General features: G+C 48.9%; 1 long non-coding RNA gene across 1 annotated transcript in view; it reads right to left on the reverse strand.

The window, feature by feature from the left end:
• Positions 1–2,298, reverse strand: part of LOC141373553 (uncharacterized) — an 8,304-nt gene extending 6,006 nt beyond the window's left edge. Inside the window, exons 1-2 of the long non-coding RNA XR_012379635.1 lie at positions 1,637–2,298; positions 501–930 (exon numbers count right to left, since the gene is read on the reverse strand). This is a non-coding gene — a long non-coding RNA (uncharacterized lncRNA). The remainder of the gene's footprint in view (positions 1–500; positions 931–1,636) is intronic.
• Between the last annotated feature and the right edge of the window lie 12,974 nt (positions 2,299–15,272).

Consider the following 15,272-nt stretch of genomic DNA (forward strand, 5'->3'; position numbering starts at 1 on the left):
AGAAAGAAAGAAAGAAAGAAAGAAAGAAAGAAAGAAAGAAAGAAAGAAAGAAAGAAAGAAAGAAAGAAAGAAAAAAAGATTGTGATTATCAGCTTGGATAAAAAAGTCAGCTATGTGCTCTTTACATGGGACATACCTAGAAATAAGGATATAAAAAAATTGAGACTCAGAGAATAGGAAAAGATAGATCAGGGGAATAGTAACCAAAAGAAAGTCGATGTCAGATAAACTAGATTTTTAAGACAAAAAACATTACTAGGAAAAAGGAGGATCACAACATAAGGGTAAAAGGTCCAATTCACCCAGGAAGATACAACAATTCTAAACCTATATAGTACTTATTTAAATAGCCTCAAAATACATAAAGCAAAAATGAAAGACTTACAGGGAGAAATTAACAAACTTGACATATCTCCATCATGTACCACTGATACGTCAAGTACAAAAAAATTAGAAAGATTTGGGAAAAAAAGTTAACCAGTGTGATTTAATGTACTTACATAGTATAGGGAGGCAGCTCTCCATTGGTCTCTCTCATACTTCTGCAGACCTTGTCAGTGCAGCTTTTACTCCAGATATCGGTTCAAGGATGCTTGCATAGTGAATGGCCTTGGAATAATATCCAGACTGTGTCCCCCTTTGGAGCTGAGGAATAATCTGTTCATTGTCCAGTACAGCATAGATGAATTTTTCTCTTCAGAGCAAAATCTGATGTTTGCTTACAACCCATTATAAAACACTGGAGCTTCCTAAGCTTGGGGATCCTCAGCTGTGAAGGACACATGTCCAGCACCCACCTGGGCCCCTCCACATCGCCCTTGTGGGACTTGAGGGGCAAGGAGCCAGGAAGCGCATACTGCCTGCTATGTGGTAATAAAGTCCATTGTTTCCGATCCAGAGGGCTCATGTCTTCTGTCAGCATCCCTGAAACTATAGACGGCAAAGTCACTATGCTGCAAATAGGATAAGACAACAGACCCTCTACAGTTCTTGATTCGTAGAACCTTGCACCCAACAGTAGATGAGACACCATCTTCTCAAGTGATACATGGAGTGTGTGCAAATTGCCTAGCACAGTGCCTTCCACATGGAAGACATTCAATTAATGTTAGTGCTCACTTTTCTTGGGCACACAGCTCCTCTTACTTCCTTGAGCAGTTAGCAGCCACGGGGAAGGAATGAACCAGGTGAACAGAAATCACAAATGAGCATTCAACAGCTTGAGAGGTGGTTCTGTCCACCCCTAGCATGAAATGGGAGCACAGGGAGCGATGGTGATATACAACAACCCTTCTGGGTTGGCCCCACACTGTGGGACTTCAGTGATTTAGGGCAAGACCATTGCTAGGAAAGCAAATATTATATATTTATATTCAAATGTCAAGAGCCTTTCCTAAGGTCCTCTGGAAACTAAATCTATCCTATTAGCCATTTTCTTATAGCTCAGATCAGCAATAATCTGGCTTACAAACCATGATGAGTTCATTTCTTCATCCTCCCTCCTCCTAGAGCTACAAAGTTTAATCTCGGATTACCTCTGTTTTTTTCTGAAACTGGCTTCTGTTTCTATAGCAACTTCTACTACCTCTACACTCAGATAGGGAGGAATAACATATGTTAGGTCTCAGTCCAGTACCTGAAAGCTCATTCTTCAATGACGAGAACAGGATCTCCAGTCCAGGTGTCTACGAGCAAACTCAAGATCCGACCCCTACTCTGTAGCCACTCTCCAGGGAGGAAGGGGCTAGTGGGCCAGGCTTTGAATGTGTGGAGGGAGGCCTGCAGCTGTCTGCTACATTCCTTTCCAAATCAGCCCAGCCCCGGGCAGGCCAATGTGACTAGGCCTTCGGGGACAGCCGTTGTTCTTCATCACATATTTGCCTAGTGGCCAGTCTCAGCTTAGAGCCCCTTGAGTCGTATAGCCAGTTTGAAGGAGTGGTGTGCAGGGCAGATGCGCCCAGTGTCTTCTGGGGAAGAGGAGATGGTATTCCGTGCTCTCTCAGAAAAGCCTATAAGTCTGCCCTGAGTCCTCCTCCTAGAGCAGCTCCTCCTTCCTTCTCCCTCTCTGCCTCCCGAACCACCTCTTTTTGCCTCTCAAATCCGCCTTCCCCAAGTCCGGGGCTGCTCGAGACTCCACCGAGCAAGTCCAAACAGTCCATCTGCTGTTCCGTCACACGCATGCCTTCCAGCCATGCAGCTCCTTCAGGGTTTGCGACACTAGGACTCCCCGAGCTGGACTCCCATCCTCACCGAGGTTCCCCGTGGGGGCGCGCTCTCCGACTTCACAGGTTTTCTGCATCATTATTGCGTTGACTTCCTGCAGATGAGGAGTCTGAGCGGCAGACCAGCCAAGGGCTGAGGCTACCCAGCTGCAGGCACGGAAGCCTGCCTTACAGCCGAGGCCTCCTGACTTGAGGCTAGGGGCTTCTACCTCTTTAATTCTTCTCAGCAAAGGAGATGCCTGTGAAGTGAGCAAGTTTCCCAATCATTGCAAATCTTAGGATGTTTCTGGTCCCCCCCCCCGCCTCCCCCCCCACCTTCAGGAAAGGCAAATGAAACTCACTGGGTGAATTTCTTGGCCTGGATCCCAGGCAAATTAAATTTGAGACATGTTTTGTAATCCATACTTGGTGACTTGCCTGATCCAACCTATCCACGGTTCAGTTGATTTTTTCCTAAATGAAACAGAGTTGACACACAACGTTACATTAGTTTCAGGGGCACAGCTTAGTGATTCAACACCGGTATACATTATGCTATGCTCCCCATTCGTGTGGCTACCATCTGTCACCTTACAATGCTATTACAATACGTGGTTTAGTTCTCAGTCTAGTAAGTGGAAACTGTTACTAGTTCATTCCCCCATTCTTTCATTCGACTGGTATGGAGCAGTGAATGAGACGAAGTCTGTCCTTGAAGAGCTCCCATTCTTGTCTGGGATGGCAGTGGGCGGGAGGACAGAGATCAGCATAAACCACTAGCTAACACAATGTAATGTCCCCAAACCCCAAAGGAGCGTGATCCATTCATTCCACCAAAGGAATGAGACCTCACAGACGTACCGGAACTGAACTGGGTCTAGAATAATCATGTCAGGTGGAAAGTGAGCAAACTCTCAGCTTGTAGTTTGCAGGTGCCCAAGGCCTAGGGTTCCTTGATTGTTCTGGGGCCCGGTTCACCCCAGCCTCTGCAACATGTGACCCAAATTTGACCCTGGTGCTATTCTAGTCATGTCCTTAAAGTAGCAGTGGTGATGATGATGGTCACGATGATGCCCTATCTTCCCAGGGTCCCAGGATAGGTCCAGCAGCAGATCTGTCTCCTAGAAAGGTTGCCATGGTTTTGCCAAAGCATCCAGTGACTAACGAAGTCTTGTTCTAGAATAAAGGTGACCATTGTACACAGACACACCCAGGAAGCAGCTCCCAAATCTTCTCGATCATCAAACTTCTACAAACCACCCAAGGTGAGGGGCTGGGGGAAGGAGCAGAATCTGAAAAATACAACAGAAAGCATCATCATTGCCCAACAGCTGAGATCCAAATTTGTCAGCCTCCCAGGATAGTCAGGGCAAAGAAGGGGAGGCAAATGGTATAGAACCAGCACCCTGAGCGTGAGAGAATGGGGGGTTTGGAGGAGAAGCCACTGCCAAGTAAGAGAGTTCGCCCACTGGTGGGAGGAGGGGTACACCACATGATCTCCAAGGTCCTCCCTAAAACAAGTCCAAGTGGCCTGCCGCCCTTGGAAAAAGAGGAAACGTGTCTCTCAAAGATTCTGCCCAACACTGACATGGATCCAGGATAACACACTCAGGAAGAGGATTGGGTGTGGGTGTGGGATTGGATCGGCTGTTTCGGTCGTGATCAGCGGGAACCCCTCCAGCTCTCCAGCTGGCCCATAGCTATACACAGCTGTCTTGTCCCCAGAGCTATGGTCACCCCAAAAACACGTCCTGAGCCCAGGTCCTCTGGCCCCTGACACATGGCCATAGAGAGACAGCTTATTGCTAAAAACAACAGAACAGGGACAACTCAGAAGGTCTCCACGTTCATAACACATGTAGAAGCAGGCAGCGCTGGACATCAGCCTCAAAAGTGTCCTCGAAATACCCCTGGCTCCTTCGACGGCCCATTGGCACTCTAAGTCTTCACTCTATTGCCTCGCTTTTCCCATCTGCCCCAGGGGCCCAAGTTGGTCTACACCACAACTCAGACCTGCCTAGAAAACAGCTTTTTACATTTTTGTAAAGGGTAGATCCAGTCTTCCCAATAAGCTACTGCCCACTGAGCAGAAATAAAAGCAAAATGCCTGTAGTCCATTCCAGAGACTTCATCTGGTACAGTAGTTTTGATTATTCCTCCAGACCGTGTTACTCAGGCTTGCTATCTCCTCCTTCTGCCTCTCTGCAAAATGGCATCTGGGATATGGGTGGGGTGGGTCTGTGGCTTGTGTCCCCACGGCAGCGGGACAGGACCTTAGATGTGTGCAGTGGCTCTGATCCTCCCTTGTCTGGTTTACCTCTGTCCCGGCCTGGCCTGGCTCCAAGCCCTGGATGCAGTCATGGGAGCCTTGGAGGTCTGAGTCTGGGAGGGGGTCCGGCCTTTGTGTGGCCAGGTGTTGAAACTGTGTTTATTTGGCAAAGCCCGGATGAGGCCTGTGCTGGGTGGTCTGTGAGGGAGCCCATGCCCAGCCCAGCATCAAACCCAGAGTCAGCTGACCCCAGGGACACACCCAGGGTCCTCAGAAGCACCGCTGCCATCTCGGGCTAAGGGTGTCTGAGCTGCCCTTCTGAGTTTCCTAAAAGGGCCCCTTCACCCCCACCCCTTCTACAGTCCACCTCAAAACCCCAGCGCTGAGGAGTGAGCTGTGTCCCAGGAGACACGGGCCAAGATCAAGCTGGCTCTGCCCGATCGTGACCCCGCAGCACGAATCCTGGCTCTGGAGCAGAAGCTGCCCGAGGGCTGTGGGTGGGCCTGCCTGCCACCTGGGGGGAGGCCCCCTCCCCACCCCCACCTCCCAGTGCGGGATCTCCGAGGGAACAGATAAAGCCCAGGCTGAGTGCGACCGCAGAGCTGGATCTCATGCGCACACAGGAGGCTGGGAGGGGTATCCACAGCGGAGAAATACCATCGGACAATCGTGCTAACTCTGCTGTGCTGTACACTCAGCCTTTGGGGACTTCAGAGGCCCAAACCTGGCCCCTCACCCGGAGCAGAAGCTCAGTGCACAGCAGAAGCCCTCACTTTGCTAGGTCTGTGACCTTTGTCTCATGTTCATGCAGCTTAAGTCACACTCAGTGGACATGTCTGAGCCCTGCCCTCTGCCAGGCCCAGGCGGAAGCGGTGAAGACGAAAGCAGGCCAACGTGGTTCCTGGCCTCAGGGGAGACAGACGGATACACCATCCACAATAATGATGTGACTACTCTTCTGGGAATGCCCTTTAGGCGCTGTGGCACAGTTTATAGACATTTTCAATGTACATTCTATCATTCCTCCTGATGGCTCTGGCGGGGGGGGGGGGGAGTACACCTCTGAGTTATCAATGGGGAAATGAGCTCAGAGTGGTCAGGGCACTCCGCCGTTAAGTGGTGGAGCCGGGATCTCAGCATCCAGCTGCCGGGCCGCCCCCTGCCCTGAGCCCCGGTGGCCACAGTGCCTCGGGCATCACCAGGGAAGCCTGGGGGGAGGCCGGGTCTGCTCAGCTGTGGTTCTCAGGCACAGGGCAGCGTGGGCCCTGCCTGTGCGGGCGCCTCTAGCTTCTTGACTCACATGAGGGGCTCCCCGGAGACCTCCGTGCACCATGCACAGGGGGAGGCAGCAGCCAGAGAAGGGGGTGCACCCCGGCAGACCTTGGCGCCAGGTTTGGGGACTGGTGAAGGCTCCCCCTCGCTGAGGGGCAGGCCGGCTGCTGACGTCACTACTACGGTAACAGCCAGAGCCCCAGTGGGAAGAGGAAGGTCAGTGTGGGGGCCAGAAAGGGCAGGAAATGGAAGACCCTGGAAAGGTTTACCGAAGGGACTATTACAGAGTGTGGGCAGGATTAGGGGGATTAAAATGGGGTTAACAGCTTTAGCAAATAAAAAAACAGGATGCCAAGTTAAATTTAAATTTCATACTAACAATGAATCATATTTTTAGGATAAATACTGTAATATTTGGGACATACTTATACAAAAGAATTATTCTTGATTTACTAGAAGTGCCAATCCAACTGAGATCCTGTATTTTTTTCTGGCAACACTGTGTAAGGAAGGACACCAAGGACTAACTACAGCAGGAACTAGGCGGGGAGGTCCTGCAGGAGGGGACTGGAGCTCCCAGGAGGTAGAAGATCAGTCAGCCCAGAACTCGGCAAGACAGGGAGGAAATGGGCGGAGCCCACCACCTCTGTTCTCCTGCTCTACCTCCCTTTAGCAAAGGAGCCCCCCGATGCAGTATTCTGGGGGTCACTGGCACCAAGAAGGGCAGAGAACAGATCTGGGCAAAGAGACAGACAAAAATTATCCAACACAGCTCACATACAGAGTTCTCTCCTCTCCTCCCTGACCCTTCAAAGGTTCAGGTTAAACATATTACTACCTCCTTTCTGTAGGACCTACAATGACTTCCACTGCCTACAAGACCAAGTTCAAGCTCTTTAGCATCCAAGGAGTCTGCGCCCTCTCCTCCTCGGAGCCGGCAGGGCTCCCAGTGAACAAGGACTTCACGGTGGCTCGACCCAACCTCAGGGCCTTTGCTTATGCTATTCCTTTGAGTAGTCATGGAATTTAGAGCTGGAAAGGCCCTCAGGGGAATCTGTTCTCACCGCTTTATGGGCAAGACATGAAACTTCACGCATGGTAAGGGGAAAGGACACACTTAATGCTACTTCATCTCCAGTCAACCAACCCTCCTGGACCTACTTTGGTCTGTGCCAGGAAGCCAGCAAGGGCTCCCGGCCAGAACCTGGATGTGCAGTGAGGGTTCCCTCCTCTCGTGATGGGCAGCCTTGTTCTGACTTGCTGTCTGTCTCTGTGTCCCTCTTCCCTGACCAGAATTCAAGGTTCTTTTTCTAAGCTTTCCCTCCGGCACAGTGCTGGCAATGCGAACACAATGATTTTCCTTTAAAATTACATCCTCTTATTATAATTCAACGATTTAATTATAGTTATTAAATAACTAAAGATCTGCCTAATTTGGTACTTGTGGTATAATGAAAAACAACAACAACAACCCAAAACACAGACTTTGGAAACAGATGACCTCGGTTTGTTTACCTTTTTTTTCTTCAATAAACCTTTGCTGTATTTGCTATGGGGACAGAAATTCTTCCTGCAGCTGTAAGTGTCACACGGGGTCAGGGATCCAGGATCCCGGCTCCCGGGTCCCGTCCTGGCAGAGTGAGGACTTTTCTGATGGACGTTTCAATTCCTGCTTTCTGCACTGCTCTCCCTAGGATACACACAATGGCATTTGAATAAGATTACCTTTTCCATGTAGTTTTCTTTGTAAATTAAACTCAAGATCACCAAATATGTTTCTCATATTTTTCTTACAAGGACTTAATTCAAATGATCTGGGGTGCTTCTCCCATGGGAGAGAGTTTCCTCTAGTTTTTGCTGTTCTGAACTTGGTGTCCCTGGATCCCTGGATGACCTTTAAGGAGCCTGTGAACTCTTTCAAGTAGCGTAGGGAATGTTGTGTTTTGGGGTTCACTGCAGCCCCCTCTGCACCCCGAGAGCCTCTCTCCACATAGGGTTGCCAGATGTGACACACACATGCCTGAGACCAGCCTGGGGAGGGACTAGAAGTATATCATTTACTGACAATATATATTTGCACGCATCAACTATTAATTTATGCTTGCTAATGATGCAGCTTTTATAACAGTCTTATTTTTAAGAAGTAGTTTTTTGGCCTTAAAACAATGTTATACAATTATCTGTTAACATGTATGTTGTGTTAAAGGACTTTGAATTTTCATATTCCTGCAGAAAAATCTTTTAAAAAAGATCACAGGATGCCTGGCTCAATGTGCCCCCTATTTCTTATTGTAGCAACCACCTATTTCCTCAGGAACGAACAATGGTGGAGATACAGTGCTGTCACTCATCCTAGGCAGGCTTTCTCCTCCCTTCCTTCTGTGCCCACCCTCCCCACCCACACACACCCACACACACACACACACACACCCACACACACACACACACACACACACGTTGCCTGCAGCTTTGGTGACAAAGTTCAGACACATCCATACACCATCCTTTATGAATTAATAACTTTAAAGTTTCCCCAAAAATAATGGTTATATTATATTTGTGGGGCTCAAGGGCCCTTTTTGGTGGTGAAGGAAAGAAGGGAGGGAGGGAGGGAGGGAGGGAGAAAGGGAGGGAGGGAGGGAGGGAGGGAGAGAGGAAGGAAGGAAAGAAGGAAGGAAGGAAGGAAGGAGAGAAGAATAGGTCTGCTCTAAAGGCTAATTGAAGCACTCACCTCTGGTGTCAGAAGCCACTTGCAATCCCTTCCCCCTATGCAAGTGTAAAAGCTTTTAGGGCTCAGGCGTCTGGGTGGCTCAGTCGTAAGCGTCTGCCTTGGGCTCGGGTCATGATCCCAGGGTCCTGGGATCGAGCCCCGCATTGGGCTCCCTGCTCTGCGGGGGGCCTGCTTCTCCCTCTCCCTCTCCCCCTGCTTGTGTTCCCTCTCTCGCTGTGTCTCTCTCTGTCGAATAAATAAAATCTTTAAAAAAAAAAAAAAAAGCTTTTAGGGCTCATGCTTAGGTAGAAGCCCCGTGCACAGATGTGAGCATGGGGGTGTGTGACGTTACCAGGTACGTGAAGTTTACATGAGTGGAAACATGGTGACGGGCTACCTTGGTATGTTCCAAGGGTCCATAGCCTTCTTCTGCCATTTCTACCTCTTGAGAACCTCAGTCCTTCAAACCCACCGTCTCCTTGGAGTTTTGTCTGATACTTCTCTTCTTTCTATTGCGATCACTTTCTGTCATCTGCTAGGACCTTTCAGATAATGGCTGGGCCTCTTCCTGAGACAGTTACAGGATGTTGCCAAAGTGAGACCAATGTGAAGGAGCATTAGGGGCCCTACTGGAGGGAATCAGCATGAAGCCAATCTCTGGCATGCAGCTGAGTGTCTTGGGATAGGCGGCTGAAGGGAGGCCAGGCTCTGAGCAGAGAGATTAGATCAGCTGGCCCGCGTGGGCAGGGGGGAGGGACTCAACTCTTCGTTGTTACACTCTGTGATTTTTTTTTTTCTTAAGGGTAAAAATGGGGCAGAGAAGACGCTCCAGAAATAATCTTGAATGAGAATGAGTCAATGAAGGGTTTTCCAGAGGTTGGGAACTTCCAGGGGCGTGAAGAGAAACGGAATCCCCAAGTCAAGGCTGCTGAGGAAACAGTGGTGTGGTTCAGCACAGCCTGGGGGTTCACTGTGGCTGGGGTCCCAGGCTGGTGCGGGAGCAGCAGGCCTGGCGTCCTGGCCCCGGGTTGGCCAGCAAGACTCAACATCATCATCCAAAGGAAGGCCTTCAAAGGACCCTCTGGATCTGATTTCTCTCCACATCAAATTTTCTGAGGCTCGAACAACAGATATTGAGATTATGGGTGATTTCAATTTTCTTCTTTATAGTTTTCTGGATTTTAAAAATGTTTTGCTCTAGTCAAAGTGTTTCACCAGCCCCCCACCACCTTTCATGACATCCTGCGTTCTCTTCTCTGCACGCCTGGCTCTCCTACGGAGTTTCACTGATGTCCAGGGTGACTGTCTGGCCTCAGAGCAAGGCTGAAATTCAGCCTGAGACCCCTTGGTCAAGCCTTGCTGTGGACTAGAGGAGAGGTGCCTTTTCATAATTCATCTGTCCACACAGAGCTCCTTTGTTTTCTAATTCTCACAAAGGTGCTGCATGTGCTAAGCAAGGACAGGCTGCCATTACCTGGGGGAGCGAGTCCAGACAAAGGTACTTGGAGTGGCCACCAAGATGTGCTGTCAGATCCCCGTGGGCTCAGCCGCAGCTTCCAGGTCCCCTGCCCTTTGCCGTAAGCTTGGCCACTGCGGTAGGACCCCGCGACACCGCCATGACGGGAAGCAGGGCTCTCCACGAGGTGCCACAGAGGTGCTGTGTTCTCTGGAAACTTCAAAGACACATGATTCCAGGAAAAATGACTCATTTTGCCCTATTGTTTCCCAGGCCAAGCCTCAGTCACTCAGAGCTATGGTGAAGCCACATTTTATAAGCTCACTCTTTTTTAATTAAACCATGGGATTAATTTAACTGTTGAGGATGTGGGGATGCTGACAAGGGGATAAAACTGGTTCCTGCTCTTTAACTACATGGGACACCTCCTGATTTAGGCAGCCGGGCGTGGACCCTCTGGGTCAGGTGGCCCTGTGCTTTCCGGGCAACATTCCCAGTGCAGGAATATCTGGCATGGCTGGAAACCCCAGGTGTGGGGTCCAGGAGGCCCAGACGCACCACATTCTCAGCCCTGTGTTCACATGCCTCCTGGGGATCTCCCTCAAGCCTGGGGGAAAAGAATCTCTAATTCAGTGCTACTCTCAAAGGCGCCCCCTGCAGGACATCAGCCAAGCTCCTCTGTGACACATCAGGCCTGCTTTGCAAAGCACCCCCAGGCAAGAATTTACCAAGGGCCTGGCTACCTGCAATGAAGAGAAGAAAACACTGGCAGAACACATACTAATATCTCCGTGAATTGTCCCTCACCTCTTCCTCGGAAATCTGACACCTCCTGTACCAGCTTGCCATTTAATGAGGGTGAGTGCCTAGAGGCAGAGGGACAGAGCTGTGAGGGGAGGTACTGGGATACCAGTGAGTGGGGAGCATCTTCGGGGAAGCTTGTTGGCCAGTCCAGCGGGGGAAGGAGGGCCATCTTGGTCCTGAGGGTGGGAGAAAGTCCCATTCAGTTAACATCACAGGCCAGGGTTTGGATTTCTGGATCTCTTGGGAACACTCCACATATGCATCCAGCCCTGATGCCAAAAGCTGAGATGCAACAAGTCCGGTGGGGGCCAGACACGGTGGTGCTGGTCCTGTAGGAGACAAGGATCAGGGTCTCAGGATCCCATGGCCCACCGGGGAGGCAGCCTCATGCACCGATCCAGAGACCATGATGAGTGGGATGACCTCAGTAGTTGATGAGAGACAGTGGGGCAATGCATCCTAGGCAAAGGTGACGGTGTCTGGATGGGAGATATAATGGAGGCTGAAACATCACAGGTATGTGGGGAGAGGAAGCAGAGTGGAAAAATAAGCTTAGAAAAACAGCCTAATTTTTTGGATGAATGTCAAAGAACACTGAAGTCCTGACAGAGGGGAGTGTGGGTTTAACTTTAGCTGGACCTTTATCACTTATACCTGCTCATAGTTTAAGGGCATTTGTCCTCAGACCCAGCTCTCACCTCCTCCTCCCCAAGCTTTCAGGTGGTTCTTTTAGTATTTATCTTCCTTGCTCTAAATATGACATATAGGGGCGCCTGGGTGGCGCAGCTGGTTGAGCGTCTGACTCTTGGTTTCAGCTCAGGTCATGATCTCAGGGTCATGATCTCAGGGTTGTGAGATCAAGCCCTGCACTGGGCTCCCCGCTCAGTTGTGGAGTCTGCTTGAGATTCTCTCTCTTTTCCCTCTGCCCCTGTCGCCTCCCCCACGCACTTGCTTGCATGTTCTCTCTAAAATAATAAATAAATCTTTTAAAAAATAAAAATAAATAAGTAAATATGACATGTATTGCCACTATGTGATTTTCCAATATTAAATGTCACTCACTGAATTTCCACCATAGAAGATGAGGATTTTACTCCTTCCCACTAAGTATAAACATATTTCTTATCCCTTAAAATATAGTTACATGATAATTTTAGTTAGATAAATATTTTGCCTTTATATTACTATTAATATGCCAGTGGTGTCGAATTATATAATATACTATGATAACTTTTTCTTGCTTGCTTATTTTTGTGCTTTTCCTGAAATTAATTGTTGTCTTTGTTTGGTTTTGCTTTGGTTAGGTTTCTAATTAGTTATCACTAATTAAGCCCCAAAGTATAAAATTAAACTCCAATTTTATAGATCTGGAATAAGATGAAGTATATAAATCTCCTTTCAAGATGTTCAGACACCTGTGGCAGCCTGCTAGTTTTGTTTTCCTGGGAAACCCTCCTGAAGCTCCCATCTGAATGATGGCCCTGGAGGTCTGTGGAGGACGCTCACCACCTCACCTGGGTTAGCACTCCCTTGCCTTCCTCTTGGAAGGAAGGCACATTTTGGTGGAGCCCATCTCCCAGTAGCTTCCTGGGGAAAAGTGCATTAGAGGTAAACTTGTCAACACTTGAATATCTGGAAAAATTTTTCTTCTACTCTTGCGATTGATTGATAGTTTGGCTAGAAACAGAATTCTACGTTGAAGATCATTTTCTTTTAAAATTGTAAAAATGTCGCTTCATTGCTTTAAAAATTGTTGCTATTGAGAAATACGAAAACAGTTTGATTTCTGCTTCCTTTGTATGAGACGGGATTTTCCCTTTAAATCTCATTTTCTTTTGTCTCCAGTGTTCTGGAAAGTTCACAAGGGTTTGCCTTGCTGTGGGTCTCTTTTCATCCTCTGTGCCAGAACAGTCCCTTTCAATGTGGAAACCCTTCCTTCAGGTCTAGGAAATGTTCTTGAAATACCTCATTGAGGATTTCCTCTGACAGTAGGTATTTTTTTCTACCCCCTGATTGTAGATGGAGATACCATTTCTCTCAAATGTAACCAGATTCTGTGGCCCTAGAACATATCAGGTCCTTCATGTCAGTGAGGTGCCTGGGAACCTGTCATTAAGGCCTACCTTGTCACTGAGGCTTTCCTTGAGCAGCCCACCTAAGGTAACACCCCATCTTAGTCCATTTGGGCAGCAGTGACCCAATACCATCAACTGGGTGGCTTATAAACAACAAACTATTTTCTAACAGCTCTAGAGGCTGGAAGTCCAAGGTCATGGCACCTGCATGGTCAGGTTCACCGAAGGCCCTCTTCCAGGTTGCAGACTGCCAACTTCCTGCTGTGTCTTCACATGATGGAAGGGGTCATGGGCCTCTCGGAGGTCGCTTTTGTAAGAACACTAATCCCATTCATTTGGGTTTCCACGCTCATGACCTAAAGCTCCAAGTCCTAATACCATCACCTCTGGGAGTTAAGATTTCAACATATGAATTTAGAGGGAACACAAACATTCAGAACATAGCACACCCCATCCAGCAGTCCCTATCTTACTCTGCTTGATTGCACTCGCCACATCATAGGTGCTCAATGTTTGTTGACCTGGGTTGAGTTGGATTATCCGAGCTGCAATTTCTCCATCTTTAAGATGAGGGGGTTGGACTAGAATTCTCAGGGCCCTATACTATGGCTCTAATGTCCCATAACTCCGCCAACCGTCCCTGGGTTGGAAAATGACTTGTAAATAAGAAAAAATAGTATCTGTAAGTGTGTCTTTTCTTCCTGTGTTTAGTGAATTCTTTAGCATAATGTTTATGGGCGTGTGTGTCCCATCAGCTGGAGGCACTGACACCCCCCGCCTTGGGGGCAGCAAGGCACAAAACCTGCACCACCTTTAGGGAAGGAACAAACCTGCAGAGCCTGGAACAGGTGAGGAAAATGACCTCCATCTCCAGGAACATATTACTCCTTTCCCTCCAGACACCTGGGAGTGGTCCCAGGCTGTTCCTATCTTAGAACCTCCCTGTCCCATCTAATCATTACCAGGCCTCCTCCATTCTGCTTCTGAGGTTTCTCAACACACTCTCCCTCCCCCTCCATTCCTTTCACCTCCCCCGGATGGCTTTCATCTTCTCTCCCCTGGCCTCTAACAATGGCCTCCTAACTTATGTCCCTCTACCTATGTTGTCCTGCAAAACATCCTCCAAAAAATCTAAGACACAAAACAGACTATATATCCTTTCCCTACTAAAAACCTGTCATTGCCCCTCCCCTCCCAAAGTAGGAGAGAGAAGTCCATAAATGTCCACACTTCTTAGGTTAGTGTCTTATGGTTGATGATGCCCATTGCACAGTTGGGCCATCTGATACCCGTAACAACCCTCTGACCCAGGTAGAAGCCTTCTGGAAGACAAGAACCTTGGCCCCGTAGGATGGACCCATGAGTGGTCTGGGACACTCAGGAGACATATGTGGAAGCTGCTAATTCTCTTCCTGGTGCTGCTCCCTTCCAAAGACCACATCTAATTAGTTGTTATAAACCCATCTCAGGTATGGATAATCACAAAGATTATGAGACAGATTAGGAAAAATAAATAAGTAAAAGTAAAAAGAACAAGAAAGACAGCCTGTGACATGACACAGCAGTGTCTAATGTCAGTCCTGCCTGGTGGTGGCGGCCAGAGCACTGTGGCTTCGATGGGAGCTCCGTGTCATAAAAGTGTCCTTCCCTCCTCACCAGGACTCCATGGGAGGTGGGGGTTTCAGCGGCTTCAGGAGACAGTGTCATACGCATGGCGTCATGCCTTCCTGACACCCTCCTCAGGGGCCAGGGCAGGGCCATTTACCAGTGCAGAGGTGATCAACAAGAAGGCAGTGCAAATTTACTGGAGCAAACACTCTGAGCAAGAGAAACACAAAAGAGGTTAAAAATTACATCACCGCTGACAAGAGACTAACTATTTTTAAATCGGTGAGTAAAACTCATGTTGGCAATCTGGGTAATCTCGACAAATCTGCTGGTTGGTAAGGGCGCCCCCCTGTGTTACTACGGGGTAATGTCAACTAGGTGCCGGCGGCTGCAACATAAATCTCCCTGCAAGGTCTCCTTGGTCTCCTGCCTGCCGTTTTCTCCTCATCTCGGGCCAGTGGGCCCACTGAGGGCTCTGAGAGAGAAACGCCAGGCTAGGGTCGGCCCCTGCGGGTGGGAGAGGCAGCCAGGCTTGCGTGAGAGCCTCTCCAGCCGCACTGAACGTTTCTCCCCTTACACGCGACACACCTTGACAATCAGAAGTGATCAAGGATCCCAGGATGTTGGTGTGCGTTGTATCTCTTGGTTTATACTCTATTAGAAACGAAAGCTGAGAATTTTAAAAGTATGCATTACTTCATTTAAAATAGCAATAATAGGGGCGCCTGAGTTGCGCAGTCGTTAAGCATCTGACTCTTGGTTTCTGTTCAGGTCGTGGGATCGCATCCGGCCTTGGGCTGTGGACTCAGCACAGTCTACTTGTCCCTCTCCATACCCCTCAGCTCCTCCTCCGGCTCTCTCCCCCCATCTCTCTCAA

Source organism: Callorhinus ursinus, unplaced genomic scaffold (genome assembly GCF_003265705.2).
Source record: "Callorhinus ursinus isolate GAN/ISIS: 27379988/994484 unplaced genomic scaffold, GSC_fseal_2.0 scaffold10, whole genome shotgun sequence".
Lineage (NCBI taxonomy): Eukaryota > Metazoa > Chordata > Mammalia > Carnivora > Otariidae > Callorhinus > Callorhinus ursinus.